The sequence below is a fragment of the Hevea brasiliensis genome, chromosome 4 (assembly GCF_030052815.1).
Source record: "Hevea brasiliensis isolate MT/VB/25A 57/8 chromosome 4, ASM3005281v1, whole genome shotgun sequence".
Lineage (NCBI taxonomy): Eukaryota > Viridiplantae > Streptophyta > Magnoliopsida > Malpighiales > Euphorbiaceae > Hevea > Hevea brasiliensis.
In genome coordinates, this window is record NC_079496.1 from 2,121,994 (window position 1) to 2,137,685 (window position 15,692).

The 15,692-nt window shown below is 30.9% G+C and overlaps 1 non-coding gene and 2 pseudogenes across 1 annotated transcript; 1 reads left to right on the top strand and 2 right to left on the bottom strand.

The window, feature by feature from the left end:
- Nucleotides 1-1,217: 1,217 nt before the first annotated feature.
- TRNAG-CCC (transfer RNA glycine (anticodon CCC)) lies at nt 1,218-1,288 on the top strand. Its single transcript has one exon. It is a non-coding gene; the product is annotated as a tRNA-Gly (tRNA).
- Nucleotides 1,289-2,707: 1,419 nt separating this feature from the next.
- On the bottom strand, nt 2,708-5,523 carry LOC110642861 (uncharacterized; annotated as a pseudogene).
- Nucleotides 5,524-9,036: 3,513 nt separating this feature from the next.
- LOC131168881 (protein SRC2-like) lies at nt 9,037-10,142 on the bottom strand (annotated as a pseudogene).
- Between the last annotated feature and the right edge of the window lie 5,550 nt (nt 10,143-15,692).

Here is a 15,692-nt window from a genome sequence, read left to right on the forward strand (position 1 = left end):
ATTCTAGGCTCCACATAGGGTGAAAAAGCTCTCTCACTCATAACACAATGCTACGTACATGCCCATGTGAATGTGATCGTCCCATGTCCCTCACAAATCAAACACCAAAATTCAAAGTTCTATAATTTACCAACCAATATGTTATTGCACTGATCCATCTTAATCACTAAAGCACATTTGTTTTTGTTTCCTCTTGAATGGTAAATTTTAGCAACATATATAGCTAACTAGGGTTTTTATATGCTCTCATCCCTTGTATGCAATTCTTGAATGCTATAATCTATATTGTGTTTAGGCAATTGGATCCCACTAGCTAGGCCAAAAGAGGCCAATGGCTATACTTAGTGATAATTGTATACAAATCAAAGGGAAAAATTCTTTCTCGAAGTGGCTTTTTGGACAATTATATCCATCTTAGTCACAGATTAATTTTGAGTATCTTCAACCTAAATTAATTACGTATGACCCCTTGTCTCTCTTGTGCATGAAATTATTCTCCACCAATACTATACTTGTTTTAGAATAAGAAAACCCAATTAGGTGTATTAAAACATGGAATGCATATTTTTACTTTTCAATTCTAATGGTACTTATGCAGAAATCAAATGCCAAACTTTTTTCTTGTAGATCAATTGGCCCTGTAGGGAATAAAGTTAAAGCTAGATTTTTAGATGATTTTATTATCTACCATCAAGTTTATGCCTAACTTTGATTAAAAGGAGATTCAATGACTGTTACATGAGAATAAAGTACAAAAGATTTGGAATGTAGGATCAATTCTCTCTATCTACCAACATGTTTGGGAGAAAGTTTTTGGGAGTAAGGTAGAGGTTTTTAAAGTAAAAAGATCTCAATAAAAAAAAACGACATAAAAATGTTTTCTAAGTTGGATAAATAACTTATCAAACATAATTAGTTAGAATACACAATTTGATATGCAAATCTTAATTAAAATGTTATTACATCAACAATTAACCATGTAGAACATTTGATTCCCTATCTCTAATTTGAACACCTGCCCTTTAATCTTTTACTATAATCCTTTAGCAATTAGCACATGCCTTGTTGGCTCAATCTTTTATGTTAGGGGAAGAAAAAGGGCTCGTTTTTCATTTAGGGTATTGCTTAGGTTGGAATGGAATTGAGAAGCGGGTGGTGAGGCCCAGTCTTAGGCCCAATTTATTTATATAATATTATCTTGAAGAACGTAAACAGAAGCGCATCTGGTGTAGTGGTATCATAGTACCCTCCCACGGTACTGACCAGGGTTCGATTCCCTGGATGCGCAAAACTTTTTTACACTATAACTTTCCTTTTGAAATATGAGCTATCAATCATCAAACAATTTTTGTTTACACTTACCAGTTCAGTTGATGATTTCTCTATCGCAGAAGCCTTATTACAACATGTAGAACTGATATATAATTGCAGCGGGTGGGCATTGATAACTCAAAACTAAATAATTGATTCCAATGTATACACGAGCTTTTTTTACTAATATCTCACATTGAGGTTAACATGATCTTTATAAGATTCTAGGCGCTCTTAGATTCAATCCATTTTTCTTAAGAATTCTCTTCATTGCCCCAAAAAATACGTTAATATATTGGGGAAATTATTAGTACCCGGATTTCTTATGTATTAAATGATGATAGAATCCATGTGAATTAACAGTCGAGATGGACTCTAGCTCTCGTCATATTAAGTATATGAAACATAAAATCCAAAGGAATCCAATCCCAAACTCCAGGGTGGACAGCATCACTGAAACAACACAATTCCACACCTGATATGTTTCCAGTTGCTTCCTGTAAGAAATGCAGCTCAGGAAAACAGTGCCAAAAGTACAAGCATTCAAGTATAAAGACACGCTAACAGGTGCAGAGGTCAATATATTTGTGTCAGTATAATGGTGTGCTATGAAATAGTTTCTGCAAGTGTACGGATCAATATAGTATAATTTTAAAAATATCATTCTTATAAAAAATTATGTTCAAATTGAAATTAAAGAAATAAGTTAATTAGAACGTCAAAATTTAAAGATATTAAAAATGAAATTGAAAATAAAACTAATATTTGAGGAATTTAAAATAAATTAAATAATTAATTAAACTAATTAAATTAAATGACTAAAACTTAAGATGAAATTACTAAGTACAAATTTGGGATGATTTAAATCTAACTTTAATAAGAATTAAAGTGATTCTAGAGATAAGGTTTTTCAATATTACTTGCATGTGGTCTATCTCCAATTTTAGCCAAACACATGAGATTTGCAATTTTTAAAGGAAATCAATTCTTAATTCTTTAAAACCTCTCTCAAGCATTTCAAAGTTGATTTTCATCAAATCAAACATTGTTTTCAAGGTATTTCAAATCTAATAAAAACTCATTTAAAGCTTTAATTGATTATAAAAGTCCTCTTAATCTTCTTAACTTATTTCTAACACTAAGAAAACCAAGTTTATTGCAAGATTATCTATCCTAAACATTCACTTTTCAGTCCATCTGTAAAGTTTAAAACTTAACTTAATGAGGGTACTTTCATCAAGCAAGATAATAGGCGTACAAGCAATAAATTAAAAATGCAGCAAATCTCATTAAGTAGCTAAATCAATTCAAAAACCACAATACAAGGTAATATTTATATATCCATCCCTAAAATCTCAAAGTTCTACTTACAAATCATAGTTTCAAGACAAGCCCAAGCAGAGAAATGAAAAAGAAATGAAAATCTAAGCTAAGGGAAAGAAAAACTCTATAAAAATGATAAAGAGTTAGCTGCTGTAACGCTGGAGAAGACATCCTCTCACTGCAACCCAATCTAAGATGCTCCTTTCTCTTCCTTACATTCTAGCAAAAATCCTTAGTTTTCTCCTTTTTGGGTAAGAAAGAAAAAAATATGTTTTATATCCCTCACGGATCTGCCCTAAAAATGGGTTAAAAGACAGAAAATTTCGAAGAAAATATGATGTATTAAGTCAGATAACAAAAAATGTCACGTCAACATTTTTATTAAAATGATACAAGCTGAATTGGGTTGTGTTGCACTTGTGTTGCAAGTTGTGCAACTTTCTGAACAAAATTCTGAAATTCATCATATGCATCAACACAGGCTAAATGAGATTGTGTCCAAGTTTGCACAGCTTTCGGCCTGAGATTGCTAACTGCGACACAACTGCGACATAAGTTACACAAGTTGTATTATAAGTTGTTTACCTTTCTGTTTTTTTAAAACTCAATTCCTAATTTTTTTCTTGAAAACTTTGCAATTCAGCTTTGATTTCTTCCAAATGGCTGCTCTGATCAAAATATCACCAAAATTTTGTATATTTTAACATATAAAATAAATAAATTCTATAAATTAGACTAAAAAGTATAAAATGGTAAAATTAACTAAATAAAGGCTAATATTTACTATAAAAGCTATAAACAAAGATAAATTAATTGTAAAATTATACCTAAACAATGATATGAAATGCATGCATCATATAACTACGAGAACATTGCAATGGACAATAAGCAACTCAAGCATAAAGCATGAGAAATCAAAACATGGTGATGGAGATTAGATTATATAAAGTATAATGTGTACATGCGTTCACAGGGAAACTTAAAACTTTGTATAACGTAAAGATAAAGCATTAATTAAGCTAGCATGACATAAACTATAAGTTTCAAACCATTTGTAGAGAACTTGATTTCTTGAGAGAAGGAGAAAAATATGCTACTAATAAACACATTAAAAAAAACACACACACACGTACATTTTCAACCAGTGGCAAGTTGACAACTCAACGAAAGCTTAATTGATGCTCTAGTGAATTTGTACGTGACCATTTAATTATGTATGGATTGAGCAAATAACTTCATGCATGTTGACGAAATTCACATAAACACACAATTGAAGAACAAATACGTGAAAACCAAGTTCATTAAATTTCCAGAAAACCATAAGAACAACCTCATATTACTCAAAATTATATAAGACACACTTACAGTAACTAGCATGTCTATACCATCAACACCGACCCATATCCCAAAAACCTTCCCAAAACCCCAGAAAGAACCTCAATTCTATCAAAGTTCATCCTCCATTCCCAAATATTCACCAATATTCGTCCGGTGATGCACCGCTATTCCATTAAGATCCAACTTCCTGCAATCCTGGGTCGAAATACTGTCAGTAATCCTCCCCAATCCACCTTTCAACACATGATTCCCATAAAGAAATGACATTTTCGATGTTGGTTTTAGCCAAACTTTGTGTTTGGCATTTGCAGCTAGTAGATTCAATGCCTAAATCTTCCTGAATCATCAAGTGAAAGTTGCCTCCATGCGTGAATTTGCAAGTGCCGAGTGGAAATTCTTACAGCTTATGTTTGTGGCTCGCTTCACCAAGGACTTGCTAACATAGAATGACCTTGTTCTTGTGGAGCCTGAGGCATTGTTTGGATGGAGGGGTTTTGAGGGTAAAATAAAGTAATGTTTTAGGAGATTTTTAGGTTGATTGGGATGAGAGTATGTATGAGAGATTTTTTTTGTTGTTATTTCCCAAATCCTTGCATTTTTCAACCCACCAATTTCGTGGATTGAAGGGCTGAAATTTTTATATTTTATATTTTTATATTACCTTTTTTTAATTTCTAAAAATTCAAAATTACCCTTATTTTTTTTTATGTTTTGTTTTCTTGACTATCTAGTACATTCAAGCAATTCCATATCCTGCTAACAAATTACAGAAAATTTATACTGATTAAATGACATTTTATCAACTATCAACATATTTAACTTAAAAAAAAAATGCATAGATATAGATAAGAAGAGAGAGAGATTATTATGTCAGAGTTTGGGCTTATGGTAAGATTATTAGAGCGACTATATATTATATTATTATATGTTGTTTTCGTTGTAAAGAATACTCACACTCTCACACTAGTATAATTAGATGCAACCTTCAAAAATTATATAATTTTATTGGATATTATTTACTTTAATCAAATGATATCTTATTTATTCAACTACAATAAAAAAAATGAAAGTCAACAATTTTGATGTTCTTAACTTACATAAATATTAAAAATAGAATCAAGAAAAATGAATAAATTGATAGGAAATAAATGAATCTAATTATTTTATAAAAAAGATATATTTATATTATTTATATTTAATCTTATTTTCAATTCCTTCCCTCCAAACAAAACAATGCTATTAAACCTTAATTTATTTTATTTTACTTTATTTTTCTTCTTTGCTTTATTTTACCATACTTTACCTTATCATACTTACTTTACTAAACCTTTCTTCACCTATCCAAACAAAGCCTGAAGTAATAGCGACCAGGATTGGGGTCAGGTCCTTCATGGGAAGGGCTCTCAACGATGTTCTTAAGATTGTTGCTGGTGAAAGAGTGTAGCTTCCTGAAAACAGCATCCACTTCGGTCTCATCTAGAGGCCTCATCTTCATGCTTTGAGATGACCGGAGGAAAAATCAGCGGAGGAATTGAGCGAGACGCAGCAACAAAATTTCTCAGCTTTGCATTTCTAGGGTTTTCAGACATATTCAGCTTAATAACAGCTCTATCTAACCCTGAACGGGCTGAAAAGGGCTTTCAGAGTCGAAGCCCAATTTTATGCGCCTATATATTATTATCAGATAAGTCCCAGTCCTCCCAAGTCCCACACCGATTCTTCGTTGGGCTCACATTAATTTGAGCCTACACTTGTGGAATCAAATTAGGTTTGAATCAAATTATTTTAGTGTATTAAATAATTTATAATTATTTTATTTATATTATACATAATATTTACATTAAAATGTATATTAATTTTTATATTAATTCAATTAAATTTATAAATAAAATATTTATTTATTTAGACATTCTTGTATTTTGAATTAAATTATTATTTTTATAAAAAGTTATATTTATATTTAATCTAATAAGTAATATATAATATCAATTTAATTTTTTACTTTAATATGTGGATTTCAATTTGTTTATATTTTTATTCTTTTAAAGATTATTTGATTGCTAAGAAAACTCTATAAAAAACAAGATTTTTCCCATGCTTTTCTCTGGAATCAAACAGAACACTTATATGTTTAATGGTTGACTAATTATTTAGTTCCAAATATTATTTGATTAATCTATTGATAGAAAGTTTAAGTATCAGGCAACGTAAAGTTTGACAACAATTCCTGATGTAAGTAAGTTTTGATTAACAGTAAATTTAATTTATAAGCATTGATTCAGTTTCTATCATCATAATGAAAGTCCCATTTAGAAAATCTCATATGAAATAAATTTTGATATTTATAGCTTAGTGTTGCTGGGTTTCTCTCTTCATCTTTCTGATTTGTTGTCTTTGCTACCTTTATGAAAGTTTCACTATAGAGATGCAATACAACATTTTTCGACCTCTGTGTAAAATGCAAATGGAACCCTGCTTTAGTTTCTATTGCAGTTCAATCAATGGACTGGAGTCTTCTAGGTGATATGCTCTTACAAATTATCACTATTTGTAAAGATGGAGCAGCTTCGTTTACATTATAAGCTAGGGTGGGTGCTGTGTGACATGATAAAACGTTTGTATGTTTGAGAAATGAACAGGAGCTTTTGATTGTGTATGGTCATTTTTTAATGGACTGTTATCTGTATCTTGATGTTTACTATTGGTATTGGATAATGGATTTCATGTGAATGGCATTGATACCCTAATTGAGGGTAACTAGCAAAAACCTTTGTGCTTTATGCAAGAGGATTCTGCTTTATATTTGATATATTTGTGGCCAGAGATTTGAAGATTGGAATTTCTATTTTGAAGTTGGCCTTGAAGCAAACAAGAATGATTGAATCCTTGCCTTGGGAATCACCATCTTAACAGCAATTAATTTGATGGCATTTTGCAGAATGTGTAGATCTTCATGAGAAATTGTAAAAATCTTCTGCATTTTCATTTTCCTCTATATATTTATACATATCAGCAGAAACACTCTGTACAATTCCATGTTCTTTGTAATATTTTTCATCTTTGTGCAGTTTTTATGTTAGTTCAAGAATTTCCATCAATTCATGGGAAGTAATGATCATACTACTCAAGGTATTTTTCTTACCTTTTATGTTTTATTATGGCAAAGCCCAACAGTATATATATTTCTTGCCTTTTTATTGGCCTGCGGCAACGATCGAGCAGGTGTAAATCTAGTTAGTAATTCATTTATGAAAATTCGAACCAAATGCACCATATGCATTTATGGATGACTTAGCCAACATGAAAAACTCTAAATAATAGAAAATTTTCTCACCAAAAAGAGTGACATATTCAGCGTCGTCAAATGCTGGAATCTGGAGGGCCAAATGGCTACATTAAAGAGAGTATGTTAAAGAATAGAATTCTTGTGAGCGTCAACGTACATATATATAAAAGGATTTCCTTTGTTTGAAGATTCAAGAACTCTTTTGACAACAATTAGAATCCAATAACAAGGAAAACAATATGGTGATCTCACGTTCGGAGAGCGGCTACATTATCAAGGCCTTTCTCTGCAAGGCAGCAGGCACAATTTTATATACACACGAGATGTTGATCAGAGTCTAAATTAAACCGTATAAAGGCTACAATTTTATATATATAGGCAAATCTTGATTCAGTTCAACAAAAAATAGACAGCATGTATTCTTGTTATGTATCGGCTTGATCTAATAATAATAATAATAATAACTTTGGAATATACCATCAGTAGTATTTACTTAGGGGGTCTTTGGTTTATCTGTTGGGTGCAGCTGATAGCTGATAACACTCAAATAGGTAAATTGTAGTTTTTGACAAGCTTAAAAAAATAAAGCTGATAATTGATGGGCATAGCTATCAGCTGCAGTTTGTATCAGCTATATTTTTAGAGCTGTTTCTCATCAGCTGATAGCTAATTTGATTTTATTTTTTATTTTGATCATATTATCTTTTTTTATTTAATTTGAAAATTAATATTATTAATATTTTTATTTTTTTTATTTGTAATGTTAACATTTTAATTAACGGATTTCAACTTTGTTAAAATATTTTTTATTAATAACATAAAATATAAAATATTTATTTATATCCAAAAACTTAAAATTAATTATAAAATTTTCTATTAACAATAATAATTATTTTATTATTTTATCTATATTTTTAAAATTATTTAATTATCTTAAAAAATAATTATTTTCTTATTTTAATAATAAAATAAATGATATAATATAAAAGATTAATAATTATATATTTATTTAAATATTATAATATATTAATTTAATAATAAAATAAATAATATAATGTAATAAATTTATAATTTTATATTTATTTAAATAATAAAATAAATTATATGATATATACCCTTATTAGTCATTTCACATATTAATAGCAACAGCTAAATATAATTTTACCAAACACTTAATATAAAACAGCTATCAGTTATCAGCTATTAACTAATAATAACAGCTATCAGCTAACAACTATGTATTCAACAGTCAAACCAAACAGATCCTTAACAACTCCAATAAACAGGAGAAAAAAAGAAAAAGACTCAAAGATAATTCTTTTAAAAACATTCAATTAAGGAAAAAAAATCAATATCCACCCACCCAGCATCATCAAACATTCCTTTTCTTTTTAATAGGCAATAGAGATTTCATTGCTAAAAGAAGTCCAGCCAAAAACATAGAAAGGGATACAAATTTGGAAATTAAACAAAATCCATCAGAATCAAAAATAAAACCAAAAAACAGGGAAAAAAAAAAAGAGGACACAAAGACCTGCTAAACAAACTAAGACTCCAAACGCCCCACAAGCAGAAATTTTTATTTAGTGTATCCCTTGCACATTGCACATATAACAATTTAATTACAACTATTGATCACAGTGAAACCTACGTGGAATCCACTGCAATCAATTATTACAATCAACTATTGTATAATTTTTCCAACAATAGATAGAACCAACAGCAGCTGAAATATAGCCAAGAGTGACTAAAAAACACACTGCAGAAAAACCATACCCTACTAAAAGCACACAGTCTATTACTAACTTAAGAAAAAACACAGCCCGCGGCGACAACTCAAGCATTCCTAATACGTATAATACCTGCCATCATCATTATCATCATCCCTTCTATCATACCCACCATCATTTTACCCAGCATCATCATACCTTGCAGTTGCAGAATGCCCAAAATGATGATGCCCAGCACCATGGGCAAGTGAAATAGTTTCGTCAATTAAAGCCTCACAAATACCATAGACTGCATTTGGCACAATCTCTCCAACTATCCCACCTGGTTGGTAGCCAAATCCTCCCTGAGTTGGGTGGCATTCATGGCCTACCTGAGGCGCTGGTGTATAGCCGTACGGTGGCTGAGGTGGTGGTGCGTAGTACCATGGCTGAGGTGGTGGTGCGTATCCAGGTGTTGGGGGAGGGGCAGTTGGACCTGGCCAAGTTTGTGGTGCGTAGCCGCACCATGGCTGACCTGGTGGTCCGTAGTACCCTGGCTGACCTGGTGGTGGTGCGTATCCAGATGTTGGGGGCCGGGCAGTTGGACCTGGCCGAGTTTGTGGTGCGTCTACGCGCCATGGCTGAGGTGGTGGTGGTGCGGATCCAGTGGACGATGTAGGCGGCGGGGGAGTTAGATAAAGTCCACGTCCACAGGAACTTGGAGCAGACACCGGAAGAGGAGGTCCTGAGACGATTTTGTCACCAAACTTATAAGAAAATATCAACGTACCTTTAAGTGCACCCGATGGTTTTCTGACCGGATACCTAGAACGCTGCATGGATTGGATTCCATCTTCCATGGAATCCAAGAGCTCCTTGACTGGGATGTTGACTTCACCGATATCTTCATGGACTTGGGCACGGACACACCGGAGCTTGAACTTGAGGTATAGGGCGTTGTTCTGAGCTACGGTCTTATTGATTGTGAACTTGACAGGTTAATTCCAGGATGGATTGGCACCGCCATCAGTGTCTTCAGGGGTCTTGGTCATTTGTTCAAATGAATCGCCTGAGATTGAAACGACAGCATGGACAGCCAACTGAGAGGAGAGATTAGCATCAGTGAGATCTTTTGCAGATATCACAATGATCTCAAGATCAGTCATTCGCTCCATGTTTAGGGCAGTGAATGGGTTGTTGAAGGGTTTTGAGACTTGAAAACTAGCTAGGACTCCTTTTTATAAACTCTCACGGGTGCAATTACCATTGATCAACGTAAATTTAAAACTGTTGAGTTTTCAATTGGCTGTATGAATAATTTTCCTTCGTCCATGACCGTCGCGTCTTCTGTCCGTTTTTCTTCACCCAACAGTTGACAAATAATATCCATCCAACCATTCCAACAAACATATCCTCTGGGTTTTATTATCTCCCATATTGGAATGTTTTTAGTCACGACGATTTTCTCAAAAAGCTTGTAAATTTCATACGTTTAGTTTGAGCTTTTTTTTACCGTACGAGTGCATTGAAAAAAATAATTAATTAAACGGTAATGAATTTGAGAGAAATTACAAAAAGGGGAGGATATAGACTTTTATATATATATGTACAGAGTTATTGATTGGCGTTTCGTATTTAATTCATAATTTTTATATTAAGATGCTACCTACAGTAGCATTTTGATACTAGCACAATATTTTTGATGTTGAAACACTACAAAAAAAAAAAAAAGTATTTTGCAAAATTTAGCTACACATAATATTATTTCAGTATATATTATTTGGATGCTATTTATAATAGCGTCTTAAACTTAATCGAATTTTTTTTTATTCTATTTTAATTTTAATTTTTAAAATTATTTATTTAAATTTTATATATTATATATTATCACTACAAAAAAAGTTAGTATAGGGGATAATTTTTGGAGACCAATTTTTTTAATGGTCCTCAAATCATAGTTTTTTTTATATTATAGGGGACCAATATATTTTTGTCCCTAATTCAATTACCATTTAAAATTGGGGACGACTTTTCTATTATAATTAAAAAAAAATCTCAAATATAGGGAATAATTATATATTTTGTCCTTGAAGTATGAGTTAAGGGTACAAGTATAGGAGACGATAAAAATTTTTATTCTCCAAATATTAAAATTAGAAACATCTTATGTAATATCCTAATTTTTGAGAAAATATTAAATATAGTTGTTATTAGAAATAAAAATAAAATTTATAAAGTTTTGAGGGTAAAATTTAATTTGAACTTGGATTTGAAAGAAAAGTTTTAGAAATTTCAGAGTAGAAAATAAGATTTTTGAAAAGTTGAAGGACCAAAATGAGATTTGGTTAAAAAAAGGGCAGCAGTTGCACATCCATGTCACTCCTCCGGCAGCTTCTACAAAAGAAAAAAAAGAAAAGAAATGGGGAGAATAATTGGGAAAACAGGGGAGAGGAGGGGAAAAAAAAAAAAAAAAAAAAAGGCAACACCAACCCCAATCTATACCTGATTCTTCCAACCAAGTTCTTTTTCTTTAGTCATTTTCATCGGCACGTAACCTCATCACATTGAAGATGCTAACCTGCTGCCCCTTTTCACATAAGAATTTGGAGTTGAGTGGAAATTTTAAACCATAGATTTTGGACAGGTATGGAGGAAAATGATTTATTCATCTCTTTTTTTTGAAATTTCTTTAATGAATCTTTTTCTCAATGTTGAACTATGGTAGAAGTAGCTTGTTAAATAAGGATAAATAGAGATTTAATTAAGATAATACTTGAATTTTTTCCTTTAAGCATGTGGATCGTATCTCTTTATTTATCAAGATGAGTATATGTTGTATTGAGGAGCAAATATGAAAGACATGTATGTAATAAATGGTGTGGATTTCATTGCTAAGCTAGGGTTTTATCGATTTGGAGTTTTTTTTAAGTGCTTCTTTGTGCATTTTTGCTATTGTTTTTGGGGGGGTTTGTTGGTCTTGATCTCCTCTCTTTATCATCGAGCTGTATTTATTTTGTATATGGAGGTTTCTGCTGTCTTGTTCAGTATTAACAGAGGAAAGAATTTAAATTTCAAGTTAATTAATCTAGGGATAAGTTCTTGAGTTGGAAATAAATGAGTAATAAATCCTAAGCCCTTAGCTGGTTTGATTTCAAGTTAAAGCAAGTGCCATCTATGAACGCTTAATTATGAAGGAAAAAAAAAAAAAACACTACACTTCAGTTTTGACTATGAATAGGAGTGAATTATGTGTACTGTAAATTAGGTTTTCCTTACAGATATGATTTATCATATTTATATAATTGTGGTTAGTTTTTTCATTTCATACAAATTAAAATTTTATATTACAATCACTTTACTAGAATGAAGGGAAAAAAAAACCATATATATATATATATATATATATATATATATATATATATATTAACTCCATGAAATTTGTACATATCATAGTGGGAATTAACTAGAGTTTGACTTTTTAACTAGATGGTTGACTTTTAAAAGCTATGTAGGTCTGATCTTTCATAGGAGATGTATAGGTAATTTTCGGGTGTAATTCGAAATAGTAATTATAACAAATGTGTTACATGTATTGATAATTTTTTTTAATTATATGTACATTATATGTTAGGTAGGAAAATTTTGTATAAAAACCAATAATATTTAACGATATATTTGATAGTCTTTCACTACAAGAATTTTATAGATTTCTACATATTTATTCGTTAGTAATCATAGAAAATCCATTGGTAAATAGACCAATGGACGAGATTGATTACAATAACACTCGTTGGTAATTTGTTTATATAAAATCTATTGCTAAATCGCATAATTCTTCAAGTATCAACTTCCTAGCAATTTCTTTTTTATAAAAAGAAATTTTATTAAAATAATAAAATCAGGAAAAACAATCATGTTTGTGTTATATTGGTCATTAAATTTGTCTAAAATCATTGATTTTATTAAATCATTTTGTTAGCCCTAAAGCTTTAGTGAGCATAATTTTGATGATAGCCAAAATTTAATGGAATCAAACCAACTCTTTTGTATCAAAGTGATGTCGCATAAAACTTGAAAATACAAAACACAGAGAGTGAAAATTGAGAAAGAAATTCTCCGTTGTTAATTTTATTACCAAAATATCTAAAATCTTATTTGAAAATGCATAGCTTTAGGGGTATTTGTAGAGTGTTTAAACACCCTAATAGGAATATGAAATCATTAATTAGGAAGTTTAGTAAACTTAAATACAATAGAAATCCTAATTGAAATCGGAAAATAAAATAAGCTAATTTGGCAACTAAAACCACTCTCAAAACAAGTAGGATCATGTTAGGACTGCATTCAGAGATGTATTGGGCTGCTAAACTCAATTTCTCATGCTATAAAGAGAGAAATGTGAATTTCTGCTATTTTTCACCCTTTTGCTTCCTTTGCTTCTTCTATTCTTGTTTGGAAATCCATGCCCCACATCACAAGACTACTTAATTTGAGTGAAATTATAGGTCACTTTGAAAAAGGACTTTGATAAAAGGAGCATATCAAAATTTGATAAGCTTAAACCTATTTAAAAAATGTGATGATTCAAGATGATTAAGACAAATCATTTACATTGAAGACTCAATTAGGTACTTAGTTTTTATTTTTCATAGGCAAATGTAAGAGATATAAGAGAGAATTTCTGCCAATTTTGAACTATCAAATTCTTATTTTTCAAATTCAAACGTTTGGCCAAATTTTAAGCACATTTTAAAGGTTTTTGAAAGGTCAAAATAATTTTCTAATATATTTTATAAAAATTTAAATTTTGGAAGTGAAAGAGAAATAATAACAAAATTAAATTGTTAATTTTGTCTTATATTTGAGATGGTAGCAAAATTAGCTAACTAATTTCAAAAACTAGCTTGCTAATTTCACTTGAGAAAATATAAGCAAACCTAACTAGCTAAATTTTCAAAGATTTGAAATAATGAAAGTTTCACATTTCCAACGGCTTGTATCCATCAAAATTGAACTGTTGGGCCTCTTTTTGGTTTCCAATGACTAGTTTTACAAAGGGACGTACATATGACTTGATGAAAGCAATTTATTTCTTGTGATATCTAAGAGTCTTTCAGTGCTTTCATTCTTTAAGCTCAAAATCAGTATCTCTTATTCTTACTTAGCAAATTTTCTCCCTCATATTTAGTTCTTATTTAATTATGTAATTGAGAGTTGAGATTACAATCCAAAAAGCAAACCTATATAAGGTTGTCAAGCACCCTAAGAAGCTTGAATAGAGATTTAGTGCAAAGGTCTATCTCTTGCCCTTGAAAATATATCACTACTCAAGAGTTTTTGATTCTTTGCGGAGTAGATGTAGGCTAGAGAGAGTGGAGCCTCTATCAATCCTTGTGTCCATCTTTCTCTACTATTTTCTCTTTACTTTCAGCACTTTAACTTATATATTATTATATATAACTATTAAGTTGCATGTTTAAGTCTCAACTTGATTGCGCCTTCCATTCTATTGCAACTGAGCTTACCTCTCTCATCATAACCATGCATTGATTGTTTAATTGATAAGTGTAATAGGGTAAATCTAGAATATACCCAGAGCAATGCTGCTCCTTCACTCATAAAAAGTAAAATATAGAAAGTAGACTCGTATAATTGTTAGTGAGAATCATATGGACCAAACGTACTGAATAATCTCCCATGAAATAGATTTTTTTTTTTAAAAAAAAATTGTCATATAATGAGTTTATCTTCAACAATTATTAAATTTATTACAATAGGCAAGGCACTTGCTTTAATCCATGCAGAGAACACCTCAACTTACATATGTAGGATGGTTTGTTACAGTCAAGAAATCTGGGAGGCTGCTCCATATACACAGCTTTATCCAAATCACTATCTTGAAACCTTGTCTTAATGATATTAAATTTCTTTCCATGTAGAATTGCACTAAAAGATTTGGTTTCCATCTAGCAGAGTAAACTATATTTAAAAAAAAAATGCATTTCAGGTATAAAAGGTAAGTACTTAGAAGTAAGGTTTGAAAGTGACATGTCATCTGACTTGAAAAATAAAATTGTGTATCAACATCTATGTGGATTTGCATATTCTATTTTGCCATCTTTGTATAGTTAACATGATTGTTGTTTCAGTTTGTGGATTTGTAAATCAGTGAATTGTTTGGATGAGAAAGAAAATGATTTTAGGCCTGAATTGTATTCAACAATGGATTTACTCTCTGATTATTCTTTCAAAGATTGACTATTTAATCTTGATTGTTGATCCAAATATGATAGGACTGTTAGTAGTATGCCTAGAGCATATCATTTAGTATGTATCTTGTACTTGTTTTATTAATAAAAGGCATTTTCACTTTTCCGTTTACATAATATATTTATGTGTAATAGAAAAGGTTCATTGATATTTTGTTAGAAATTCTATTCTTAAGTAGTTAAGAATATAAGGGACAGTATTTCTAGCACAAAGTATCATAAATAGGTTCACAATCGAGGATACTTCACAATAAGGACATGACTTATCCAGAAAGATTGTAATCATGTTTGTTCCCAAGTTATTTATATGAGATATAAATAAGATGGAATGGTGAGTCTCATGCCATATAACAAACATGATAGACACTTATACATGATAAGTAGGCCGAACTAGTGACATTTATGACAAGCACATAGAGTTTACTCTTGTCAATGTATTGTCATAAATCATATCAG